We start from the raw sequence: 26,059 nt of genomic DNA on the forward strand, positions 1-26,059 counted from the left end.
CCACAATCAATTTGAAAACTCCCCAAGAAAGCCAAAAATCAAGTCAAGGATGGAGAATCTAGACCCGATGAGAACCCGTTTCAAGAACCTAGATTATATTAAAATCTAGACCCGTTGAAGAACCCGTCTCAAGAACCCAGATTACAAAGGAGGAACGCCACAAAGGTTGTGATTTACCTTTGATAAGTTCAAGAGTTCAATCAAGAACAAGAGGAGAAAACTCAACTCACAAATAAAATTCAATATTGTCTCTCCACCTTCATAGCCATGTGCACCATGTCCTCTATCTCCACATAATGTTGTAATTCAATTACATTGGCTATGTCCCTATTTAACCCACTCAAAAATCTAGCCATGGTGGCCTCTCGGTCCTCCTCTACATTAGCCCGAATCATCGCCACCTCCATCTCCTTATGGTAATCCTCTACACTCCTAGACCCCTGTGTAAGATTTTGTAATTTCTGGTAAAGGTCTCTATAGTAATGGCTAGGAACAAATCTCCGCCTCATGAGAGCTTTCAACTCTCCCCATGTCTCTATAGGCCTCTCATAATTCCTCCTCCTATTGGTCACTAATTGATCCCACCAAATAATAGCATAATCAGTGAATTCAATTACCGCCAACTTCACTTTCTTCTCCTCAGAGTAATTATGGCAATCAAACACCAACTCTATTTTTTTCTCCCACTCTAGATAAACCTCAGGGTCAGTTCTACCTTGGAAAGGTGGTATTTTCATTTTGATGCTACCAAGGTCTCCATCTACACCATCCCGACCCCTTAGATTCCCCTCAAATCCTCTTTCATGCCTAACTCTTCGGTTTCTAGCACTACTTGGAAATCAAAATGGGATAGGAATGATCCAGGTGAAGCAAAGAGAAAGACCGAACCACCTAAGGGAAAAGATGAGGGAACTAGCAACAAACCCAAGGTAGAATCCCAACCTTCACGGAATAGAGATATCAAATGTTTTAAATGTTTGGGTTCAGGGCACATTGCTTCTCAATGTCCAAATAGGAGGGTGATGATTATGCGTGACAATGGAGAGGTGATGACTGAGAGTGAGGATGATAGTGATGAGGTGCCCGAGTTGGATGATGCTAGTGATGATGATGGAGTGGTATACCCTGTGACAGGTGAGTCTCTTGTTGCCAGGCATGCTCTCAATATACAAATTAAGATGGATGATACAGAGAAGCAGAGCGAGAACATTTTTCATACTAGATGCCACATCAATAACAAGGTATGTAGTATGATCATTGATTTGCGGAGTTGTATTAATTTGGCTAGCATTACTTTAGTTGAGAAATTGAATTTACCTACCTTAAAACACCCTAGACCATACATGTTGCAGTGGTCGAGTGATTGTGGGGAGGTTAGGGTCAATAAGCAAGTGCTAGTTACTTTTTCAATTGGAAAATACCAGGATATGGTCCTTTGTGATGTAGTGCCTATGCATGCTGTTCATATTTTGTTGGGGAAGCCATGGGAGTATGATAGGAAGGTGATCCATGATGGGTTAAGGAACATGTACAGTTTTGAAAAGGATGGAAAAACAATCAAACTTACTCCTTTAACTCCAACACAAGTCCATGGGGACCATTTGAAACTGAAAAGTGAGGTTGCTCAAAAAAGAAAGAGTGAAAATGAGTGTGATCAAAAAAGAAAAAGTGAAAAGGAGATTGAGTTAAAAAGCAAGAGTGAAAGTGAGATTGAGAAAAAAAGAAATGGTGAGGCCTAAAACGAGAGAGAGAGTAAAATGAGAGAGATAAAAGATGAGGGTGAGGTTGAAACCTCAAGAGAAACAGAGAATGAGTTGAAAAACAGTTGTCAGGTCGAGAGTTCAAAAAGAGATGAAGGAAAGGAGAGTGACAGAAAAAAAGAGAGTGAAAAGCAAAAAGAGAGTGAAAAAGAAAAGAATTGTGGAAAGAAAAGAGAGAGTGAAGAAAGTGAGAGAAAAACAAAAAGAAATGTGAGTTTTTATGCTAAGGCGAGTCTTAATACTAACGAACTTGACGTGTCTTTGCCTAGTGTTATTGTCTTTTTGTTGCAGGGATATGAGGTCTTGTTTCCTAGAGGTGTGTTTAGTGGATTGCCACATATTAGGGAGATAGAGTACTATATTGATTTTGTGCCAGGTGCGACAATTCCTAACCGACCTTCCTTTGAAGAACATGAGTCTTTTTCACACTTGAAGGGACAAGGTAAGTCGTTGACTATAATGCATGCTAAGCGAGAGGACTGTGTTGAGACTTTTTCTCATATATTCAAATACACACAAGGTATGGAAAATTTTGTGGTTGATGCTTTAGCAAGAAGGTACGTCCTTATCTTCATTTTAGATGCAAAATTGTTGAGACTTGAATATAATAAGGAATTGCATGCTAATGATGATGACTTTGCTAGTGTGTATGGAACATGTGAAAAAGCATCGTTTGGTAAGTTCTATAAATTAGATTGGTACTTGTTTAGAGAGAATAGATTTTGTGTGCCAACTAGTTTTATGCTTAAGTTGCTTGTGTGTGATAGACATGGTGGTTTGTTGGGTAACTTTGGTGTAAGGAAGACTTTCAATATGTTGCATGAACGTTTGTGGGAGTATCATTTTCCATTCACTTATGTATTGCATGAACGTTTGTGGAAGTATCATTTGTCATTCATTAACGTGTTGCATGAACATTTGTGGAAGTATTATTTGCCATTCATTGAGTTTGCATATAATTGGAGTGGTGTAAGAAAAACTTCAGCTGTGTTTCATGAACGTTTGTGGGAGTATCATTTGCCATTCATTGAATTGCTACATGGACATTTGCGGGAGTATCATTTGCCCTTATTAGAGTGTGCATATAAAACCTTGCATACTACTATTTCTTATTCTCCTTTTGAGGTTGTTTATGGTTTTAATGCACTTACTCCTTTACCTTTGATGGCTTTGCTTGTTGATGATATGAGTAGCTTGGATGAACATTTTCAATTTCTTGAGAAAATTCATGAAAATACACATGAAGTAGATCTTTCAAGTAAGTATCATGTTTTTGCTATTTTCAATGTTACGAACATTTTTCCTTTTGATCCAGGTGGAGATTCGAGGTCGAATCCTTTTGAGGAGAGGGGGAATGATGGGAACCAAGGTGGGCCTAGTATTAAAGATCATTTGTAAATTCTAGATGGGTCCATTACAAGATCAAGGAACAAGAAGATCAAGGAAGCAATGCACGGATTGGTGCAATCCACTTGGGATGAAGCTAGCAAGAGCCCAACACTCAAGATAGGCTTGAAAGAAGGAGAACCAGCTTTGATCCACTTGATTCAAGCTGTGGAAGACATGGCTTAGAGATAGGGCCTATTGTTATTTGAGACTTCAAATTTGGTTAAATGATTTATTTTATTAGTTTAGAATAAGTGGGCTTGAAGATGTCTGGCCCACACGTCTTATTTTCAATGAACTAGAGTTTTCAAGAAGGCCTTGTATTTTGGCCAATGGCTTACTTGGAAAGTTACTTTTAGGAATTAGGGTTTTAAGAGGTACTGTAGCGTTACTGTATCCGTACTGTAGCCGCGGTACTGTAGCGTGTTACTGTTCATCAGGGGCATTTTGGGTAAAAGGGGGCTTTATTTTGGCTAGGGTTTTAATTAGGTTTAGTTTAAATACTCCTTGTAGCCTCATTTGAAGATCAGACAATATTGAATTTTATTTGTGAGTTGAGTTTTCTCCTCTTGTTCTTGATTGAACTCTTGAACTTATCAAAGGTAAATCACAACCTTTGTGGCGTTCCTCCTTTGTAATCTGGGTTCTTGAGACGGGTTCTTCAACGGGTCTAGATTTTAATATAATCTAGGTTCTTGAAACGAGTTCTCATCGGGTCTAGGTTTCTCCATCCTTGACTTGAATTTTGGCTTTCTTGGGGAGTTTTCAAATTGATTGTGGGTTCAAGGGAATTCATTCCCACGGGTTCATATCACCTTGGGTCAATGAAGTACAGTTGACGGGTCTCAAAAGGTTCCTAAAAGAAAAGGGTACTAGAGTGAGATTGCACTTAAAGCTAGTGAGTGCACTATGGTGAAGGCGAAACAAGCTACCATATTATGAAAGTTTAAAGTAAGACGTAGTCGCCTTGGTCAAAGTGACCAATGGTCGATGCGGTAACTAGCGAGGAACACACGGTGCATAGGGGAACCATGAGGTGTCCATAATTAAGAAAGACCTCAAGCTCAAAGCTACATTATTTGATTAAGAATTGGGCTCACAAGCATGTTTAATGAATAAGTATGAAATGAAGAAATAATGTTTATGAAACTAAAGTTATGAAAGTCATGTTTTTATACAATGTCATTTTGAAAGGATAAATGCATAAGTGAAGTCTCATGTCCATGCATACATTGTTAAGTTTGCGTTCATATGCCTACAATATATGTTACATGTTATTTGTTTATTTACTGAGATTTCTTGAAATCTCATTGTTGTATTTACCCACTATCATTCCCCTATTCGGAATGATAGAAGCTGTGATAGGTTTAGTTGACGCAAATGATGAAGCGCAAGAGGACATCACTTCCTCTGGAGAGGATTGTGCCTAAAATGGTCATAGTCTTAGACTGGATCATCTCGAGTCGATTGATAAAGCAATCACCGAGACAATTGAAGACATAGAAAAGTTTAGAAGATCCCATAATATGGACAAGGACCAGGCTTTAGAGAAGCGAGTTTGGCCCGAATCTCACTGAAGATCAAGAATGATGATGTTATGGGACCACTTTTGGGAAATGATTCTTGTTTAAGTTAAATGTTTTGGTCCCGTGTATCGGGAGTCTCTTTTGGAAACTGGAACATTTTGATGACTCTTTGGATTATGAATTGGGATTTTATGTTCTTCGGTACCATGATTAATGTTTTATTATGTGACTAAGTTGACTTTCCGCTGTGATATACTGCATACTACTAGTTATCAATAGGTGTATTGCATCTTATCTGTCATGTACGAGGAATAGGTAACCCTAGTGTTGCATGTCCCAGCGTTTTAGTTTCCGCCAAATCCCAAGCAGGGGCTGGGGGCGCCATAGAGCATGGTATTAGAGCGATTACGTCTCTGGGTAAAACCACAAGTTGTCCTAGGAATACATGACACCTAATGATAGGATTGGAATATAATACTTATAGGCTTGAACTCTGTAGCTATAGGATTGAATCCTTCAGGAGAAACGTTCGAAGGCTAAGTATGTGGTTGGACGCTATTGTGAAGTGATGAAAGAGTTAAACTCTGTCTTCAGGAGAAGTAGAAATTGATGCATTGGTTTTGTGCATTTCAGGAGGAAAGGACGTATGGTGTGCAAACAACGCGACGATGTTTCTCCAAAGTCATGAGAACCGAGGATGCTCGTTTGAAAGGTTTCTTGTGTATCGATATCTGAATTTTATGGGAACAAAAGGAACTCTGAGAGCCAATAAGTGGCTAATTGATTTAGATAAGACTTTCGACATCAGTGGGTGTACAGAGGGTTAGAAAGTCCAGTATGCTGACATTTACTTCAAGGAGAGGCTGGCATATGGTGGAACACTAAGAGGCAACTATTGGTGCAAGAACTAGGTGATATCACTACTCTTACTTGGGAACGTTTTAAGAGAGAGTTTGATGGTCGTTTCTTCCCAGAAACAGCCAAACAACAGAAGGCGCTTGAGTTTAAGAACTTGACCCAAGGGTGTATGATAGTGGAGTAATATGTAGCTCGTTTCATGGAGTTAGATAGATTCGCCCCACATTTGATTAGTATGGAGAAGATTGATTATGCCCAAACTAGTACGCGGTGTTATAGTATAGTTCAGGGTGTCGATCTATAGGGAGTCAGAAGAAACACAACAAGACACAAGCTTAAAAGAAATGATCAAATTATAATATGACAAGAATTTGAAAATTCTACCTAAAACACATAATTAAAATGAGACTAGGGCACGTATAAGAAGGCAAGTAAAGGTTTGGGCTTCCATCAACTGGATCCAATACTCTGACTTTTTCAATTCAAACTATATACACAAATAAGTATTATAACACCAAATTCCTAATCGGAATATATGATATTATATTCATCTACTATCTCAAATTTAATTCTAGAATCTATTCTCCCTTTACAAACCACGATTTTTATATATAAAAATGAATATAAATCTAAAGACAACACTATGTTCACAAACAATAATGCAGCAAAAGATCAAATCAATGGCATGAAAAGTCTGTTTGAGTCATAATCATATATTCATAATCGTATAGTTCAACAAAATCAAACCATAGTAAGATTTAATATAATTGTCTCAAACTTATAATATTCAAAACAAATAGAGAATTGAATCCTAGAATCTTAAATAATAAAGCTTAATCTATGAATTGAAATATAGTCAAAGTATTTTTACCAATCAATTTATGTCCTGGGTTTTACCTAAGATTTAGTTCTCCATAGAAGAACTACAAAATAAAAATAGCATTTTTGTCTTCTCTAGATCTGTGCCTCCTCCCTTTAAAAATCCTCAATTTCGTACTAATGATATTGATATGAACCCGCGTGAATGGAATCCCTTGAACCCACAGTCAATTTGAAAACTCCCCAAGAAAGTCAAATTCAAGTCAATGGATGGAAAACCTAGACCTGATGAGAACTCGTTTCAAGAACTTAGATTATATCAAAATCTAGACTCGTTGAAGAACCCGTCTCAAGGACCTAGATTACAAAGGAGGAACGCTACAAAGGTTGTGATTTACTTTTGATAAGTTTAAGAGTTCAATCAAGAACAAGAGGAGAAAACTCAACTCACAAATAAAATTCAATATTGTCTAACCTTCAAATGAGGCTACAAGGAGTATTTAAACTAAACCTAATTAAAACCCTAGCCAAAATAAAGCCTCTTTTACCCAAAATGCCCCTGATGAACAGTGTTGCGGCTACAGTACAACTACAATAACACTACAGTACCTCTTGAAACCCTAGTTCTTAAAAAGTAACTTTCCAAATAAGCCATTGGCCAAAATACAAGGCCTTCCCGAAAACTCCACTTCATCAAAAATAAGATGTGTGGGTCAAGCATCTTCAAGCCCACTTATTCTAAACTAATAAAATAAATCATTTAACCAAATTGGAAGCCTCCAATAACAATAGGCCCTATCTCTAAGTCATGTCTTCCACAGCTTGAATCAAGTGGATCAAAGCTGGTTCTCCTTCTTTCAAGCCCATCTTGAGTGTTGGGCTCTTGCTAGCTTCATCCCAAGTGGATTGCATCAATCCATGCATTGTTTCCCTAATTTTCTTGGCCCTTGATCTTGGAATTGGCCCATCTGGAACTTGCAAATAATCTTTAAGAGTAGGCCTACCTTGGTTCCCATCATTCCTCCTCTCCTCAAAAGAATTCGACCTTGAATCTTCACCTACATCAAAAGGAGAAAGATCAGAAACATTGAAAGTAGCAGAAACATTATACTCACCTGGAAGATTCACTTTATATGCATTGTCATTAATTTTCTTAAGAATTTGGAAAGGTCTATCTCCTCGAGGATGCAACTTAGTCCTTCTTTGGTCTGGAAATCTTTCTTTGCGCATGTGAACCCAAACCCAATCTCCCGATTCAAAGATGACACGCCTTCGCCCTTTATTGGCTTGGGAAGCAACTCTTTCATTCTTTTAGGCAATTTGAAGCCGTACCCTCTCATGAAGTGACTTCACCAACTCAGCCTTCTTTTGTCCATCCAAGCTACTCCTGCCATCAACAGGTAAATGCATCAAATCCAAAGGAGTAAGTAGATTAAATCCATAAACAATTTCAAAAGGAGAATATGAAGTAGTAGTATGCATGGTCCTATTATATGCAAACTCTATAAATGGCAAACAATCCTCCCAATTTTTTAAATTCTTTTGAACAATAGTGCGTAAAAGTTGAGTTAAAGTCCTATTAACTACTTCAGTCTGACCATCAGTCCGTGGATGACAAGTAGTGGAAAATAAGAGCTTAGTACCCAATTTCCCCCACAACACCTTCCAAAAGTAGCTAAGGAATTTAACATCCCTATCAGAAACAATACTCCTAGGTACACCATGGAGTCGCACTATCTCTCTAAAAAACAAGTCAGCTCAGCTATGTTTGTGGCATCATCTGTTTTATGGCATGGAATGAAATGTGCCATCTTACTAAATCTATCCACAACCACAAAAAAAGAATCTCTACCCCTTTTTGTCCTAGGCAACCCCAAAAAAAGTCCATAGATATGTCTACCCATAGCTCACTAGGAACGGGTAAGGGTGTATACAACCTATGTGGCAAAACCTTAGATTTGGCCTTTCTACATGTAATGCACATTCCACAAATACAATTAACATCTCTCTTCATCATAGGCCAAAATAAATGTTCATGCAGAATGTCTAAAATTTTCTTGACACCAAAGTGTCCCATTAATCCCCCACCATGTGCCTCATGCACCAATAACTCACGCATAGATCAACTTGGCACACAAAGTTTGTTTTCCTTAAACAAATAACCATCATGCTTGTAAAACTTACTAAATGCCGCCTTATCACATGCCATATACACATCAGAAAAGTCAGTATCATCGACATACATTTCTTTCACATATTCAAACTCAAGTATTTTAGCACTCATAGAAGTAAGAAGTACATACCTCCGGGATAGAGCATTAGCAACAATGTTCTCCTTACCTTGCTTGTAATGGATGACATAGGGAAAGGTCTCAATGTATTCCATCTATCTAGCATGCCTTTTATTCAACTTACCTTGACCCTTGAGATACTTCAATGATTCATGATCGATGTAGATCACAAAATTCCCTTAGCCATAGGTAGTGCTGCCAAGTCTCTAATGTACGAACAAGAGCATAAAGCTTTGTCATAAGTAGGGCACTTCAGGGATGTCCCACTTAGCTTTTCATTGAAGAAGGCTATGGGTCGCCTATCCTGCATCAAAATGGCTCCAATCCCTATTCCTGAGGCATCACATTCAATCTCAAAATTTTTGTTAAAATCAAGTAATGCTAATATAGGTAAAGAGCACAACCTTTTTTTAATAGTGGCAAAAGCATTCTCTTGATTAGCCCCCCAATAAAACCCAATATTCTTTTTAATTACCTCAGTGAGTGGTGCAATAATAGTGCTAAAGTCTTTAACAAAACGCCGATAAAAGCAAGCTAAGCCATAAAAGCTTCTTACCTCAGTGATGCTTTTTGGCGTTGGCCACTCCTTGATGGCCTTGACTTTCTCTTCATCCACCTCAATACCTTTTGTACTAACAACATAACCAAGAAAAACAACTTTTTCCATGCAAAAGACACATTTCTTGAAATTAGCATACAACTTCTCACATCTCAACATATCAAACACATATCTCAAATGCTCAATATGTTCATTTAAGTCCTTGTTGTGCACTAAGATATCATCAAAGTACACAACCACAAACTGGCCTATGAATGCACGTAGGACATGGTTCATTAATCTCATGAAAGTACTGGGCTCATTTGTAAGTCCAAATAACATAACCAACCATTCATAAAGCCCATACTTAGTCTTAAAAGCAGTTTTCCATTCATCACCCTCTTTCATTCTAATTTGATGGTACCCACTTTTAAGATCAATTTTACTGAAAATACATGAGCCATGCAATTCATCAAGCATATCATCCAATCTAGGAATGGGTTGACGATACTTTACCGTGATATTGTTGACCACCCTGCAATCAACTCACATCCTCCACGTCCCATCCTTCTCTGGCACTAGTAGCACTGGGCACAAGGGCTCATGCTCTCCCTCACGTACCCCTTGCCCATCAAATCCTCAACTTGCCTCTGAAGCTCCTTTGTCTCCTCTGGATTACTCCTATAGGCTAGTCAGTTTGGAATAGCAGCCCCGGGCACAAAATCAATCTGGTGCTCAATGCCTCTAATGGGTGGCAACTCATTTGGCATCTCCTCCAGGAATACATCCTCAAACTCCTGCAACAAAGAAACAGCCAAAGTAGGAAGAGACTGGTTAGTTTCATCAAGAGTAAGATAGGACTCTTTATAGACAAGAAAAATCATAGGGCGATCTGCGAAGAAAGCCCTCTTAACCTCACTCTCTTGCATAGAAACTCACTTTTGCCTTTCCTTTCCTCTCTACAGACTCTCTTTCTTTTTTCTCTGGCACAACATCATAAAGCACCTCATCCTGATACTTCCCAATAGAAAAAATAACTAACACTTGTTTGTCCACCCTAACCTCCCCACAATCATTCAACCACTGCAATTTGTATGGTCTAGAGTGTTTTAAGGTTGGTAAATTCAATTTCTCAACCAAAGTAGTGCTAGCCACATTAGTACAACTCCCCCCATCAACGATCATACTACATACCTTATTGTTGACATGGCATCTAGTATGGAAAATGTTCTCTCTATTGTTCTGCATCATCCACCTTAATGTGTACATAGAGAGCACACCTGGCAACAAAAGACTCACCGGTTACGGGGTATACCACTCCATCATCATCACTAGCATCAACCAACTTGGGCACCTCATCACTATCATCCTCACTCTCAGTCATCACCTCTCCATTGTCACGCATAATCATCACCCTCCTATTTGGACATTGAGAAGCAATGTGCCCTAAACCCAAATACTTAAAACATTTAATATCTCTATTTCGTGAAGGTTGGGATTCTACCTTGGGTTTGTTGCTAGTTCCCTCATCTTTTCCCTTAGGTGGTTCGATCTTTCTCTTTGCTTCAGCTGGATCATTCCTATCCCACTTTGATTTCCAAGTAATACTAGAAACTGAAGTGTACCTTGCTGTCCCTTTTCTCTTTAACTGCCTCTCCACTTTCATAGCCATGTGCACCATGTCCTCTATCTCCACATAATGATGCAATTCAATTACATTGGCTATGTCCCTATTCAAACCACTCAAAAATCTAGCCATGGTGGCCTCCGGTCCTCCTTTACATTAGCTCGAATCATCGCTACCTTCATCTCCTTATGGTAATGCTCCACACTCCTAGACCCCTGTGTAAGATTTTGTAATTTCTGGTAAAGGTCTCTATAGTAATGGCTAGGTACAAATCTCTGCCTCATGAGAGCTTTCAACTCTCCCCATGTCTCTACTAGCCTCTCATAATTCCTCCTCCTATTGGTCACTAATTGATCCCACCAAATAATAGCATAATCAGTGAACTCAATTACCGCTAACTTCACTTTCTTCTCCTCAGAGTAATTATGGCAATTAAACACCAACTTTATTTTTTCTCCCACTCTAGATAAACCTCAAGGTCAGCTTTACCTTGGAAAGATGATATTTTCATTTTGATGCTTCCAAGGTCTCTATCTACACCATCCCGATCCCTGAGATTCCCTTCAAGTCGTCTTTCACGCCTAACTCTTCCATGTCTACCCGACCTAACTTCAGATGCTAAGTCTTCCTCATTCTCACCATCTCCCTCATTCTCATACTCATTTTCAACTCTATGCTCATGTCGCTTCCTATCTCTCCCACCTTGCAGCTTTCTAACCCTACTTCTTGATGATCCATCCTATCTCTCACTTCACCCAACACAAAGTTCAACCGCTCAAACTGTTGTTGTATGGCTTGCAACACAGAGGATGAGTTATCTGCTCTCCCCCTTGGTGATGCGCTACTCCGTTGAGACATTATAAGGTGCTGCACAAAAGAATGTTAGTGGCAAAAAAGAAAACCTCACACACTCCCTTACGTGTTTACACTCGAATAATGGCACTCCACTCATGTTTCACTCTTAATTGGTTTTTTCCCAATAATATTCTTACACTCTCTTGCCTTTTACCTCGAGAGTTTTCCCACTCAAGTTCTTTAAGAACTAATTGAACTCAATCAAGACAAAGCAACCATGTTTATCCCAACTAGTAATTAGGTCCAAGAAACAAGAACAAGAGAAACACAAAAGGAATGAAAAAAAAAATGACACGTGAATCAAGAAAATTATATGAATGAAACAGTAACTATAAGACAAGATACCAACTAGAATAATGTATGCAGCCCCTTTGATGATAAGGCTCAAGAAAAAATTTCAGATTTTTTTTTCTTTTCTTTTCAACAACTGATTTGATCATAATCAAGAATAAGCAATTGAGAAAACCCTAACAATAACTAAAAAACTCTAACACAAGTGATATACGGCAGCCCCTAGAACAAGAGATTTTAGCCAACGCAAATCCTAGAATAATGAGATTCGGAAACCCTAACAATAGTGAAGAAATATAGTAGTCACCTCTACTTTTTTTTTTCTTTTTACTTTTTTGTAATCAATCCTAGAACAATGAAACCCTATAATTAAATATGCAAGAAATAAAAGATAGAATCAGACCTGATTGGAAACCTGGCTCTGATACCAAATGATATGAACCCGCGGGAATGGAATCCCTTGAACCCACAGTCAATTTGAAAACTTTCCAAGAAAGCCAAATTTAAGTAAATGGATGGAAAACCTAGACCTGATGAGAACTCGTTTCAAGAACTTAGATTATATCAAAATCTAGACCTGTTGAAAAACCCGTCTCAAGAACCTAGATTACAAAGGAGGAACGCCACAAAAATTGCGATTTACTTTTGATAAGTTCAAGAGTTCAATCAAGAACAAGTGGAGAAAACTCAACTCACAAATAAAATTCAATATTGTCTAACCTTCAAACGAGACTACAAGGAGTATTTAAACTAAACCTAATTAAAATCCTATTGTCTAACCTTCAAACGAGACTACAAGGAGTATTTAAACTAAACCTAATTAAAATCCTAGCCAAAATAAAGCCTCTTTTACCCAAAATGCCCCTGATGAACAGTGTTGCGGCTACAGTACGGCTACAGCAACGCTATAATACCTCTTGAAACCCTAGTTAATAAAAAGTAACTTTTCAAATAAACCATTGGCCAAAATACAAGGCCTTCTTGAAAATCCTAGTTCATTAAAAATAAGACGTGTGGGCCAAGCATCTTCAAGCCCACTTATTCTAAACTAATAAAATAAATCATTTAACCAAATTGGAAGCCTCCAATAACAACAGGCACTATCTCTAAGTCATGTCTTCCACAGCTTGAATCAAGTAGATCAAAGCTGGTTCTCCTTCTTTCAAGCTCATCTTGAGTGTTGGGCTCTTGCTAGCTTCATCCCAAGTGGATTGCACCAATCCGTGCATTGCTTCCCTGATCTTCTTGGCCCTTGATCTTGTAATTGGTCTATCTAGAACTTGCAAATGATCTTTAAGAGTAGGCCCACCTTGGTTCCCATCAGATATACTTATATAGGGTAGGAAAGAAACCCTAATGTCTTCATGATTCTTGCATAAAAAAAGAGTCTAAATTTTAGGACTCAGCTTGGAAGCCATGTACGTGCTTCAGGAGTTCGAATTTAGAAACCCTTATTGAGACAAATTAGTAGTCCTTTAAAATAGTTTTCTAACGCATCAAGAATCGCATCAATAGAAGGTGTGAGTGGAAAGTTACGATCAAAATACTAAATTATATCCAGGCTGTCTCCTAGAGCGTTTTGGACTTTGACTTTTTCTTTTGATCCGAATTACTCTTAAACCAGATCATTATCCTTATTTGAAGAGTCTTACACTCGTTGAAAGTTCTTAAGTTGTTCCAATGTTTTGCCCACTTGAAAGTCTTTTGAATTTGACTAGGCTTTTACTTTCTCTTTTATAGACCCTGAAATTAAACATAAAAATCTGCTTAAGAGTGTGCCAAAGGAAATAGAAACTTAATTCAAGAATACAAATTAATTCCTATGATTTTTATTCACATTTTAGCATTTTATTCCAATAATAGAGTATTTAGAGTGCACTTTTGTACAATCATTACACCCTCCAACTTGCTTATTGCTAGTCCCTAGCAATTTCTAGAAAAAAAATGAAAGAGATGATAATCACTAAAATAGGCCACCAATTCACACTTTCCGGATTCACATATCAAAACAATCTAAGGAATCCAATAACCCATCAGGATCAATCCACTTATAGCAATTCACAGAGTGTGTATGTGTTCTCCAAGCCATAACCATCTTACCACAAATCTTGACACATGCAATATCAAGAACGTCTCAAGCAAAATGTTCAACTCCATAACTCATGGGTATAATAGTGTTTCGTCTAAGGGCTCTCTATGGAGTTGACAATTGGTGTACACACAATCACATGAAGATTTAGGTAATTATGAACAAGCAACAAGCAAGCATTGATCTAATGATAGGAGTACGAACAAATGAGAATTCAACCATTCTTTTCACAGGCTTACTTGGGATCAGAAAGGTCAAAACAAAAGGTTGTAATGTGGTTTAGGTTAGGCTATATGACAAGAAAAGGAAAAGGATTCAAAAACTTCCAGGTACATACTTAAGGAATCTTATTGAACATCTCAATGAACCACATATCTCACATGATGTACTTTTCAACCTTTCAAATCACCGAATAATCTCTCATTTTTTTTTCATTTGTTACTTTTTTATTTTCAGCTCAACAATTTAGTGAACAAGTATATGTCACCTTGGTATTTTGCTATTTCTACCTAGCCTTAGTATTTTTGCCTTTGAAACTTACTCACTTGAACACCTTGTAACTCATGTTCTTCCCTTTCTCTCTCTCTCTCTCTCTCTCTCTCTCTCTCTCTTTTTAATTCCTTGCAAAGAAAAGAATTCAATATCTAGTACACACTTGGAAGTAACAAGGGTAGAAAAAATTAGTGTATAGATTATACTCTAATGTGGAGAGGTATGGATAATGAAGGTATATGAAGAAAAAAAAAGGCTATACGTGTTTCTTGGCTCAGAGTTGGCTATTAGGGATTTATAATTCAAAGGGTTGGCATGAAATGCTCAAACGATAATCTTAAATTGATCTTCATCATATCTCAAGTATATCCTCCATCATACCCCAAACCATACAATGATATTCTCAAAAGAAGTGAGCAATTCAAAAAAATCAACGAACGCTTATCACAATTTTCAGCATGTGTTGGCTCTCAATCCTCTCCAAACCTTACACATAAAGACTTAAGCAAAAGAGTTCTCTAAATACATGTGTCAAACCACCATCTTACCACAAAAATTGGATAAGTACATTAGAAATCTTACGAATACACCTCAGCACAAAGATCAAGATAGGTTTCTTGAATTCACTAAAATGGTGATGCATTAGAATAAGTACAAATGTGAAGGGATGTATGTGTGATGCTAAAAAAAATTCTGACACAGTAAACATGCCACTGAGTTGCAATAAATATTTGTGAATGCATAATTTGCACCACCAGCAACTCAAACGAAACAATGTCCTCAATGTTTAAGAATTAAAACTGAATGGATGGTAACTAAAGATGGTAGAATACACTTGATGTGTCACATGGGTTGCCTAATATTGTTAACTAAAGATGGTAAAATGGCAAAATGACACTAACCTAAAAACGAAAAACAAAGAAAACAACAGCAAATAAAAAGAAAGAAAAGGAACAGAAAGAAAAGAAAACAAATAATAATTGGAAAAACATACTTGCATGGTGTGGTTAAGGTTGATAGATCGGGTCTGCAAATGGAATGTCTTCTACGTCAGAAACTTGTTTATCAATAAGTATTTTTAGGTGTTGACCATTTACTTTAAAGACCTGGCCATCCCTAAGATCCTCTATTTCTATTGTCCCGTTTTTAAAAATATGTTTCACTACAAAGGGGCCACTCTACTGAGACCGAAGTTTTCCTGATGCTTGTGAAGTCTAGAATCATATAAGTATACTTGGTCATTACGTTTAAACGTCTTCTTAACAATATTTTTATCATGAAACACTTTCATTTTAGCCTTATAGATTGTAGAGTTCTCATAAGCATCAGTTCTCAACTCCTCTAACTCGCTCAACTGAAATTTCTTAAGCTTACCCGTATTCAATTTCGAAGAAATACAAATAGGAAAAGTGTCACCTAGGCCGAGAAATACATGCTTTAAACCCGAGGGAGGCAATTTCAATTCCAATTTGGAACTCTCCACGCTTGAAGGAATTTGTTTTCACTTTTCTAAGGCAACTCCTTAAATTTCGGTTGCCAAGTCTGTGTTCCATAATCTTGACTTTCATAGAAAATAACACAAATATCAACATCAGATGAATTACTAATGGTATCAAGCTCAGAACTAACAAGAAAATATCAAGGGATCAAAATTATGAGTTGTGCGAATTCCCTTGTCTATGAGTGCGTCAATCATGTATGTTTGTTGGCACTCATCATCCTCCCTGAGCTACCTACTGATGTGGAATATGTTGACCTCCATGGTCATGTTTCCAAAAGATAGTTTCATTAGCTCATTCTTGCAGTTTATAAGTGCATTAGCTACTATAAGGAACGGTCTACCTAAATATGAGAGGAGTCTTAGAGTCCGACTCAACAACCGACTGAGTGTCCAAAATTAAAAAATAACAGAGTAGTAAAACTTGTCAATTTGGATCAAAACATTCTCAACTATCCCTCTCGGTTTCTTAATTGAACGGTTAGTCAATTGAAGCACAAAAGAAGTGGGCTTAATTTCACCCAAACCAAGCTACAAATAAATGGAATAAGACATGAAATTTACACTAGCTCCTAAATCTAGTAAGGCTTGCCAAAACTCATGATTTCCAATATTACATGCAATGGTTGGACAACTAGAATCCGTGTATTTAGGAGGAATTGGCTGCTCAATTAGAGCACTAACTTGCTCTGTAAGAAATGTTGTCTTCTTAACCTGGTGTTTCCTTTTAGGACCCGTTTATTTTCAGAGATGAGATGAGATGAGATGAGATTAAAGTTAAAAAGTTAAATAAAATATTGTTAGAATATATTTTTTAATATTATTTTTATTTTGGGATTTGAAAAAGTTGAATTGTTTATTTTATTTGGTGTGGAAATTTGGAAAAGTTGTAATGATGAAGTGAGATGAGATGAGATATTTCTTGAAAACAAACGAGGCCTTAATTGTTGTACACAAATCTTTGAGAACTTTTGCATAAGTAGGAATTTGTTTAATAACATGCAAAAGAGGAAGATTGATCTTTACCTGCCTGAAGTTCTCCAAGATTTCATTGCTAGAATCCAAAATTTGCATACCAGATTTTAAAGCTTGACGAAATGGTACCTTAACTGGGCTCTTGATTACCTCTGCTTCTTTGGGTCAATCGGCACTAGTATTGCTTTGTTCCTCTTCAATATCCTCTAGCTTATCAGTTGTTGGGATGTGTAAGGACTTACCACTTCGTGTCACAATGGCATTGACCTCCTTCAAATTTTCTTGAGCCATATGTTGACCTTGGGGTGTGGATTGAACTTGAGAAGGGAATTTGCCATGCTCATTTACGCTCAAAAGTGCTCATCAACTTGGATACATAGCTCTTTATCTCCTTGTTTTCTTCAACAACCTGCGTAATCAAAGATTTAAACTTTTGATTAGTTTTACCCTGTGTCTCAATAAAAGTATGTAAAGTATCTTCTAAGGAGTTCCTAGAAAAGGAAGATGCATGATACGGTGTAGGTAGTTTTTAGATTTTCAGCTAAAATTGGGGTGACTACGCCACCCCTGATTGTAGGTATCGGAGAAAGGTGCAAAAGGCTTCTTGTAGATACCTAAGGCATTACATTGTTCCTCATACATTCCTCTCATTGTAGCAAATGTGGGGCACTCTTGAGCTAGGTGATCTACACCACCACACACAAAACACGGTCCAAAGGAATCAACACAAGTAGCCATGTGTGTTGGCTTTAAATCTTTAGTTTTTAACACCTCTAACTCCTTAGTAAGCATCTCCACTTTAGCTTTTAGGTTATCCTCTTCCCTAAGTTGGTAAATTCCACCACCATTTGGATTTCCAGCAGGTCGTGACCTATTTGTACTCTCAGTAGCACTAGATCCAGTCCAAGTGTGAGCCTTTTCAGCAAGTTCATTGAGATATTCTTTGGCCTCATCTGAATTTTTCTGCAAAACTTCACCATTACACATCATCTCTATGAATTGGTGCTCTCTAGATGTGAGTCCCTCATAGAAGTAACTAACTAAGGGCCAGTTTTCATACCAATGGTGAGGACACATACTCAACAACTCCTTTAACCTCTCCCAAGCCTAATACAAAGTCTCACTATCATTTTGTGCAAAGGTGGAGATCTACCTCTTCAAAGCATTGGTCTTATGTTGGGGAAAATATTTGTTAAATATATAATCTCATTCCATGATCCTATTGATCGCGGTCTTAGTGAGTATAACCAACTCTTTGCTCTATCCTTTAAAGAGAAAGTAAAGAACTTAAGTTTTATAACATCATTTGTAGCATTATGACTATGGAAAGTCGTAACTACTTCCTTAAACTCCCTAATATGCAAATAAAGATTTTCATTCTCTAAACCATAAAAGGTGGGAAGTAGTTGTATCATCATTGTTTTAAAATCAAGTTGATGAGTGTTGGCTAGAAACATGATGCATGATGGTGTGGCTATGCATGTAGGGTGGAGCTAATCTTGATGAGTTCTAGGGGTTGATCTTTGTGTTCACTCTTTTTTTCGAGACTAGATGGATTGTCAAATAAAGGATTTAAAAAATTTGATTTTGACTCCAACACAGGCCTACAAGCAAATCTGCCCAATGTGTCTCTATATCTGTGCATGCAAGGTAAACCAAATGCCAAAAACTAAAAATAATAAGAAAAGAAAGAAAAAAGTTAATGTAGCAAGTTAAAAGAGGGAACAGAGTTACCGCTGAGATGCCCCCAGATTCTGCTTGGGATCGGACGGATATTTGAAGCGTCGGGACATGCAACACAAGGTTATCTGCCCCCGTTCATGACATATAAGATGCAATGTTCCTAACATGCATCTAGCATTATGCAATATTCACAACGGATAATTTTTTTTTGAGCAATACTATGCACCAAACTTAAAATATCCCAAATAGTTAAAACATAAACCATGCTTACTTAAAACATCCACGATTACAGCACGGGTCTCAGAAGACTGTAATCTCAAAACAATGAAGACCTGGTTCCATAATTACATTGCCAAAATATACTATTAGGCTAGTTCGTTGACTAACTCGCGTAACTCGACTAACGATGCCGGAATACTATCCAAAGACCTAACTAGGGAGGCTGCAAGCTCCGGGTTGCGTCTACGGCATCTAGTCTACCTCCTCCAGTCTGCCAGTGTCTGCTCTCTACTCTGATCTTGACACATCACCTACCATTTGAGGGAAATGGTAGTTGGCACTACCACGATGAGATTTGATTACAAATCTCAACAAGTTAACAGGAAACTTTCACACAGGTTAATGATGCATGCATGGTAGTAAAAACATGAATGCATAATCAAAGTCATAACTAAGCGTAGCATAACTTGATATACAACATGGCATAAATGACATAACTTGAACTGAAATTGAAACTTAGCTTGACGTGACATGACATGTACGTGAACTTAAAACATAACATGGACTAGCAACATAGCATGAACGTGAACTTGAACATAGCATGAACGTGAACATACATAATTTGAACGTGAACTTGAACATAACATGAACCTGAGTATGACATAACATAAATGTGAACTTGGAACACGTGAACTTGAACATGACATAACATGAATGTGAACTTGAACAAAATATGAACCTGAGCATAACATAACATCAATGTGAACTTGGAACATAACATGAACGTGAACATGACATAACGTGAACGTAAACTTGAACATGACATGAACTTGAACATAACATGACCTAAACATGAACTTGAAGTATATTCTTGTCTCCTGGGTTACCATGATTGACATGAACTTAAAACTTGACATGGACGTAAACTTGAACATAACATGACGTGAAACATGACTTGAACATGAAATACATGAACTTGGAATCTTATTCAATAGATTTAATTAATAAAAGTGACCATACGGGTGCTATACGGGTCCCCTTGAGCCGTGTGTCCCTGCCGATTACCGCATCATAACACAGGTGTCTATACCAGCTGTGAGTGCGTTAATATGTACTCCACAGTTGTTGTGGCCCTACGTATTCTACGTGTCACAATTGCTGTGTCTCACGTAATGTATGCTCCACAGTTGTTGTGGCCCCATGAATTGTTTGTGCCACACTTGCTGTGGACACACGTAACATAATGTGTTGCTCCATCGGCGTTAGTGTCTAGCGCGCTTCGGTGACCAGCTAGTTAGGCCTCATTCGCAACATGTTGACTGTACTTCGTCAACCCAGGGAATTTCACACCTATTTAGACACTCCAGTGTGAACAAAGGAGTTTCACTAGGATATTACCCCATCCTAGCGCTTAGAGTCGTGATTGACATGAATAACTTAAATTGTAGTTCTCTTACCCATCACACATACACAGTAAACTGATAGTAAGTTAAGAGCTAACTTACCTCGATCGTTGCGTTCTACAAGATTAAAGCGCGAAACACGAGGAACTTTAAGAGGGTATTCTAAAAGTTAGAACTTAATTACTAACAATTAGAAATGTGAAAAGAGACAATTTAGAGTAAAATTACTATTTTACCCTCTACATGTAGAAAAATGACCATTTTACCCCTAACTTAAGGATTTCACATCCTAACTCTAGAAATTACCAAAATTTATATTTCTCATGTAAATTTTTTCCTAGACTCAAATATCAACTCAAAAAAATTTAAAACCATTTACAACTATGGAAAACTCACAATGGCCGAAACATGCATAGGCCATTTCTCTTGATTTTGGTTGCAATTTCTTCCATCTTCAAAACCTATGATTAAACCAAAATTTTGTAACAAGGATCTTCCTATCCTAAGTTTAAAAAATACACTTAAAATATCCATTAAGAAGAGCTAATCATCAACACCAATTTTTTTGTAAAAAGATCCAAACTTTTTAACGAAAAGTAAACCCTTAAATCACAAGTTTTGGCCTTAATAAAAACATCTCCAAGAATTCCAAAAAAAACAAATCTTACTTTTAACACATTCATAACATCATCCTAAGATCAACCGTGCTTTAAATCAGCAAACAAAAGCCATCAAAATCACAAAATAACACTTGGAGTTTTTGGTTTTAAACTTAGCCCAAAACAAAAACTTTCCTCTTCACTAACTTTGATCAATCTCTTGATCCATGGCTTAAACACAAGTGATCTTAAAATGTGTCCTAAAGAAGATCCAACCTTTATACTTAAAATCACATGGCTAAAACTCAATAAAACATGGATCTAACCCAAATAACATCAAATCTTAGGCCTAACCGAAATCCTCTTGCATAGAAAAATCATACCTTCAAAACTAATACTAAATATCTTCAAAATAACATCCTAACATGTATATAAGAGGCTTAGGATCATCATATAAAAATATCAAAGCCTTTGGAATAAGATCAAACCATGAAATATTCCAACTTTCACAAAACAAAAACTGTTTTTCCACTTCCAGTTTTCAAGTTTCTAAATCTAAGAAAATCTATCATCGAAAGCTTTATCCATGCAACAAAATCTCAATGAACATTCATAAACATATGATAACAACACTCCATAAAATTTTTGGACCAAGATAGGTCCATTAGCTTGGTCAAAAATTCCAAAACATATCATACTATCCAGTTTCACGCCCAGAATGACCTTTCCGTGGTTAAAAATACTTTTGACTGATCAAATGAGTAATGATTGAGACTGATAAGATATCCATCGAAACTAGACTCAAATATGCGAACAACTTTAATGAAGGAGTAATCATGAGAAAATACATAAAAATGATAAAAAAATGGGCACGCAAAAAGACACAGAAATCTGCCTGAGAGAGCGTTTTTGGGTTTCTCTCTAAGAACAGGGGAAAGAAGTGATAAAATAGAGAGAAGTGTGTCTTGCACGACTTTAGAATCCTGGAGGGGGAAGTTATGGGCTTGAAAGACCCTTGGTTGGAGTTGGCTATGTGACATAAAGTGAAGAATAGTGAGAGGCATGGACTGCCTGCAGCAGCTGTGAGAGATGGAGGTTGATGGAGTGGATTTCTCCTTTACATCAAGGCACTATTGGGTGCAGCCAATGGCAGTGGATGGTCTGCCATGTGGGGGAGGAAACTTCTCCAAGAAGCTTTGCCAAGGTGGCCAATTTCGTGGGCCTTGGTAGTCCCCAACCAAGGGGGCTTCAATTTGGGGTTTAAAAAGGGTTTGGTTAGGGTTTGAGGTGCTATCAAACCCAAAATCAATTTTTCTTGGCCCAATCAAATTTTCAAGGTTTAAAAGGTTGGATAATGATGTCATAACAAGGATTTGATTAATTAATAGCATGTGGAAGTGATTTAATCAAGTGATTAAACACAATGCTAGAAATCGGGTTAGAAAGGGTTTGGAGGCCAACTTTAGGGTTTGTGAAACCGTTTAGGGTTTCGGTTTCAACCAAGCTTTTGGGGTTTCAATTGGATTCCAACCATTTAGGATTTTTCTAGGGTTGAAACCCTCTTTAGTTTGGCACAATTTGGTTGAACAGTTGAAATAAAGTTTTGCTTAGGTGGCATAATCTCACAACTTAATTTCCTTTATAAATCTATCTAATGGTTTCTCTTTGTGCCAAGTGTCTAATACCATTCACTATGTGTGGCCAAGATATTACCAAGTGTCCAAATACAATTTCTCTAACCTAATTTGGACATTCCACACTGTGATTTTGAAAACACTGTACTAAGTGCACTTATCGAGGTTACTATTCACTCCAAAGAAATGCATAATAAACTTAGTGTTGAAAAATCCTAAATATTCATATTAACCTATAGTGAAAATTGCTTACCGAAATTCAATCCCAAAGTGCCCCTAAAAATAATTTCACAATTTCGAACAACCTTTTCGTCCGAAATTATGAAAATTGTCTATTACGCCATAAAATCCTAAATAATCAACTGAGTCTAATGGCGTAGACCAAAACACATTCTGACACTTCTAACTACCTCAAATAATTAAACTCATATTTCAAGCATCATAGTGAGTGATAACACTGACTATGCTGACAGACTAAAACCTGCGCGATTGGTCGATTCGTAAAAACTTATAGGGTTTTCACGAGGTTCTTAAAATCAATAGAAATTTCACCAATGAATTTCTAGTGGGCTATTACAACCGCCTTTACAAACTACTGAAATAAATTATTTGTATCAATTCTTCCATCATCTCCTCGACTATGGTGCCAAAATTTGATTATGCCCAAACTAGTATGCGGTGTTATAGTATAGTTCGGATTGTCTATCCACAAGAAGTCGGAAGAAACACAATAAGACGCAAGCTTAAAAGAAATGATCAAATTATAATATGATAAGAATCTGAAAATTCTACCTAAAATACGTAATTAAAATACGATTAGGGCACGGATAAGAAGACAAGTAAAATTTTGGGTTTCCATCAACCAAATCCAATACTCTGACTTTTTCAATTCAAACTATATACACAATTAAGAATTATAGCACCAAATTCCTAATTGGAATATATGACATTATATTCATCAACTTTCTCAAATTTAATTCTAAAATCTATTCTTCATTTACAAATCACGGTTTTCATATATAAAAATGAATATCAGATGTAAAGACGACACTATGTTCACAAACAATAATGCAACAAAAGATCACATCAATGGCATGAAAAGCCTATTTATGTCATAATTATATATTCATAATCCTATTGCTCAACAAAATCAAACCATAGCAAGATTTAATATTATTGTCTCAAACTTATAATATTCAAAACAAATAAAGAATTGAATCTTATAATTTTAAACAATAAAGCTTAATCTATAAATTGAAATATAGATAAAGTATTTTCACCAATCAATTTATACTCTAGGTTTTGCCCAAGATTTAGTTCTCCGTAAAAGAACTAAAAAATAAAAATAAAATTTTTGTCTTCTCTAGATCTGTGCCTCCTCCCTTCAAAACTCCTTAATTTTGTGCTAATAATATACTTATATAGGGTAGGGTAGACACCCTAATGCCTTCATGATTCCCGCATAAAAAAATCGCCTAAATGTTAGGACTTAGTTTGGTAGCCACGTATGTACTTCAGGAGTTTGTATCCCTTTAAAATATCTTTCCAACGCATCAAGAATCGCATCAATCGAAGGTGTGAGTGGAAAGTTATGATCAAAATACTAAAGTATATCTAGGCTGTCTCCTGGAGCGTTTTTTACTTTAACTTTTTCTCTTGATCCGAATTACTCTCAAACCCCATCATTACCCTTATTTGAAGATTCTTACACTTGTTGAAAGTTCTTGTATTATTCCAACGTCTTTCCCATTTGAAAGTCTTTGAATTTAACTAAGGTTTGACTTGCTCTTTTATAGACCCTGAAATTAAACATAAAAATCTGCTTAGGAGTATCCCAAAGGAAATAGAAACTCAATTCAAGAATACAAATTATATCATATGATTTCTATTCACATTTTAGCATTTTAGTCCAATAATAGAGTATTTAGAGTGCATTTTCGTACACTCATCAAGATGCAAGCTAGGAAATTCTAAGATGGGTTACAGCCAAGGATTTGGAACCAGATTGCCTGCTTGCAGATTGAGAGCTTTCAAGGACTAGTAAACGTTGCTTCGATAGCAAAGGTGGACCAATGGAACTTGATTTCCCAAGTTTAGAACGATCGCAAAAGAGAACTTCCCTACTCTTCAGAGAAGAATATGGGAAAGAAGAATGCCCTTAATACTCCTGACAAAGGAAAATGAAAGATGGTCAGAAATGTGGTGCTTGTTACGCTACCACCCTATCGCAATTGTGGACGGAAGCATAGTGGTGAATGTGGTTTCGCCACCGCAACATGCTTTGGATGTGGTCAAACTCCATATCATGTGGTAGGAGGAGCATCTACGCCTGGAAACAAGGGGAAGACCCTGCAGAAAGCTAAAGTATATGCAATCGCACTAGGAGAAGTAGATTTGAAAGACGAAGAAGCTATGAAAGCTGGAGTAATTGCTTGTGTTGCTAAGAATCCCGAAGCAATCCTAGTTACCTTTGTAGGTAAGGTTAAATTGATGCAACAATTGGTTTGTGCCCTGTTTGATTCGGGAGATTCGCATTCCTTCGTGTCTTATGATTGCGTAAGAAGGTGTAAATTGAGTGTGGAAACCTTATCCCAGAAGGTTTAGTAGCTATTCCAAATAGGAAGATAGTTGGATGCACTCGAATAGTTAGGGATTGTTTGTTGGAAGTCGTAGGACTATCCCTAATAGCGGGTCACATATCCTCAAGTGTCGGTTTCTTCTCTTGTTGTGGAAACAGTTGAGTTGGTCTAGCCGGCCCTTGATTATTACTCCATGAAAAGTTGGGGGTGATTTCTCCATCCGGGATTGAGCGTGTCTAAATAAGAATTGATTTGACATTGGAAATTGGCCACGTAATGGGCTTTTTCATAACTTGGTTGGGCAAAAGAATTCCTCACTTGACAACCTACACTTGAGTGATTTCCTACGCAATGACCACAAACAACATTAATTTGAATAGAATTAACATTAATTTGCCAGCTGGGCCGCAATTGTGAACATAGAGTCAAGTTCAACGACGTTGGCCGCCTTCCTTGGCATTGCTCTCTCTGCGGTCCACTGATAGTTATTAGATGGCAACTCTTCCAAAAGTTCATATGCGTTTCATGGGTCTTACTTATTAATGCTCCTATCACGGCCACATCAACCATAGATCGATTTGTGGGTCCCGAACTATTGTAAAATATCTATACATGAAGCTAGGCTGGGAGGTCGTGATGCGAACACTTGCGCAATAAGTCCTTGTATCTCTCTCATGCCTCCAATAATGATTCACCCTCAAATTGGGTGAATGTGGTAATATCATTCCTTAACTTCACTGTCTTGGCTGGAGGGAAATATTTTGTTAAGAATCTTTGTGCTAACTCTTCCCAGGTGGTGATGATGCCAGGCAACAAAGAGTTCAACTGAGCTTTTGTTTTTTTCCTAAGTGAGAAGGGAAAAAGTCTCAATCGAATAGCATCATTTGTCACACCATTGTGTTTAAAAGTATCACAAATTTCTAGTAAATTTACAATA

The 26,059-nt window shown here is 37.2% G+C and overlaps 2 non-coding genes across 2 annotated transcripts; both read left to right on the forward strand.

Moving 5' to 3' along the window:
- The first annotated feature begins 18,062 nt into the window (after positions 1-18,062).
- LOC121245137 lies at positions 18,063-18,170 on the forward strand. Its single transcript, XR_005936550.1, has one exon. It is a non-coding gene; the product is annotated as a small nucleolar RNA R71 (small nucleolar RNA).
- A 7,580-nt stretch (positions 18,171-25,750) lies between these two features.
- Positions 25,751-25,857, forward strand: LOC121245138. The gene has a single exon (XR_005936551.1). It is a non-coding gene; the product is annotated as a small nucleolar RNA R71 (small nucleolar RNA).
- Positions 25,858-26,059: the final 202 nt, after the last annotated feature.

Source organism: Juglans microcarpa x Juglans regia, chromosome 8S (genome assembly GCF_004785595.1).
Source record: "Juglans microcarpa x Juglans regia isolate MS1-56 chromosome 8S, Jm3101_v1.0, whole genome shotgun sequence".
Taxonomy (NCBI): domain Eukaryota; kingdom Viridiplantae; phylum Streptophyta; class Magnoliopsida; order Fagales; family Juglandaceae; genus Juglans; species Juglans microcarpa x Juglans regia.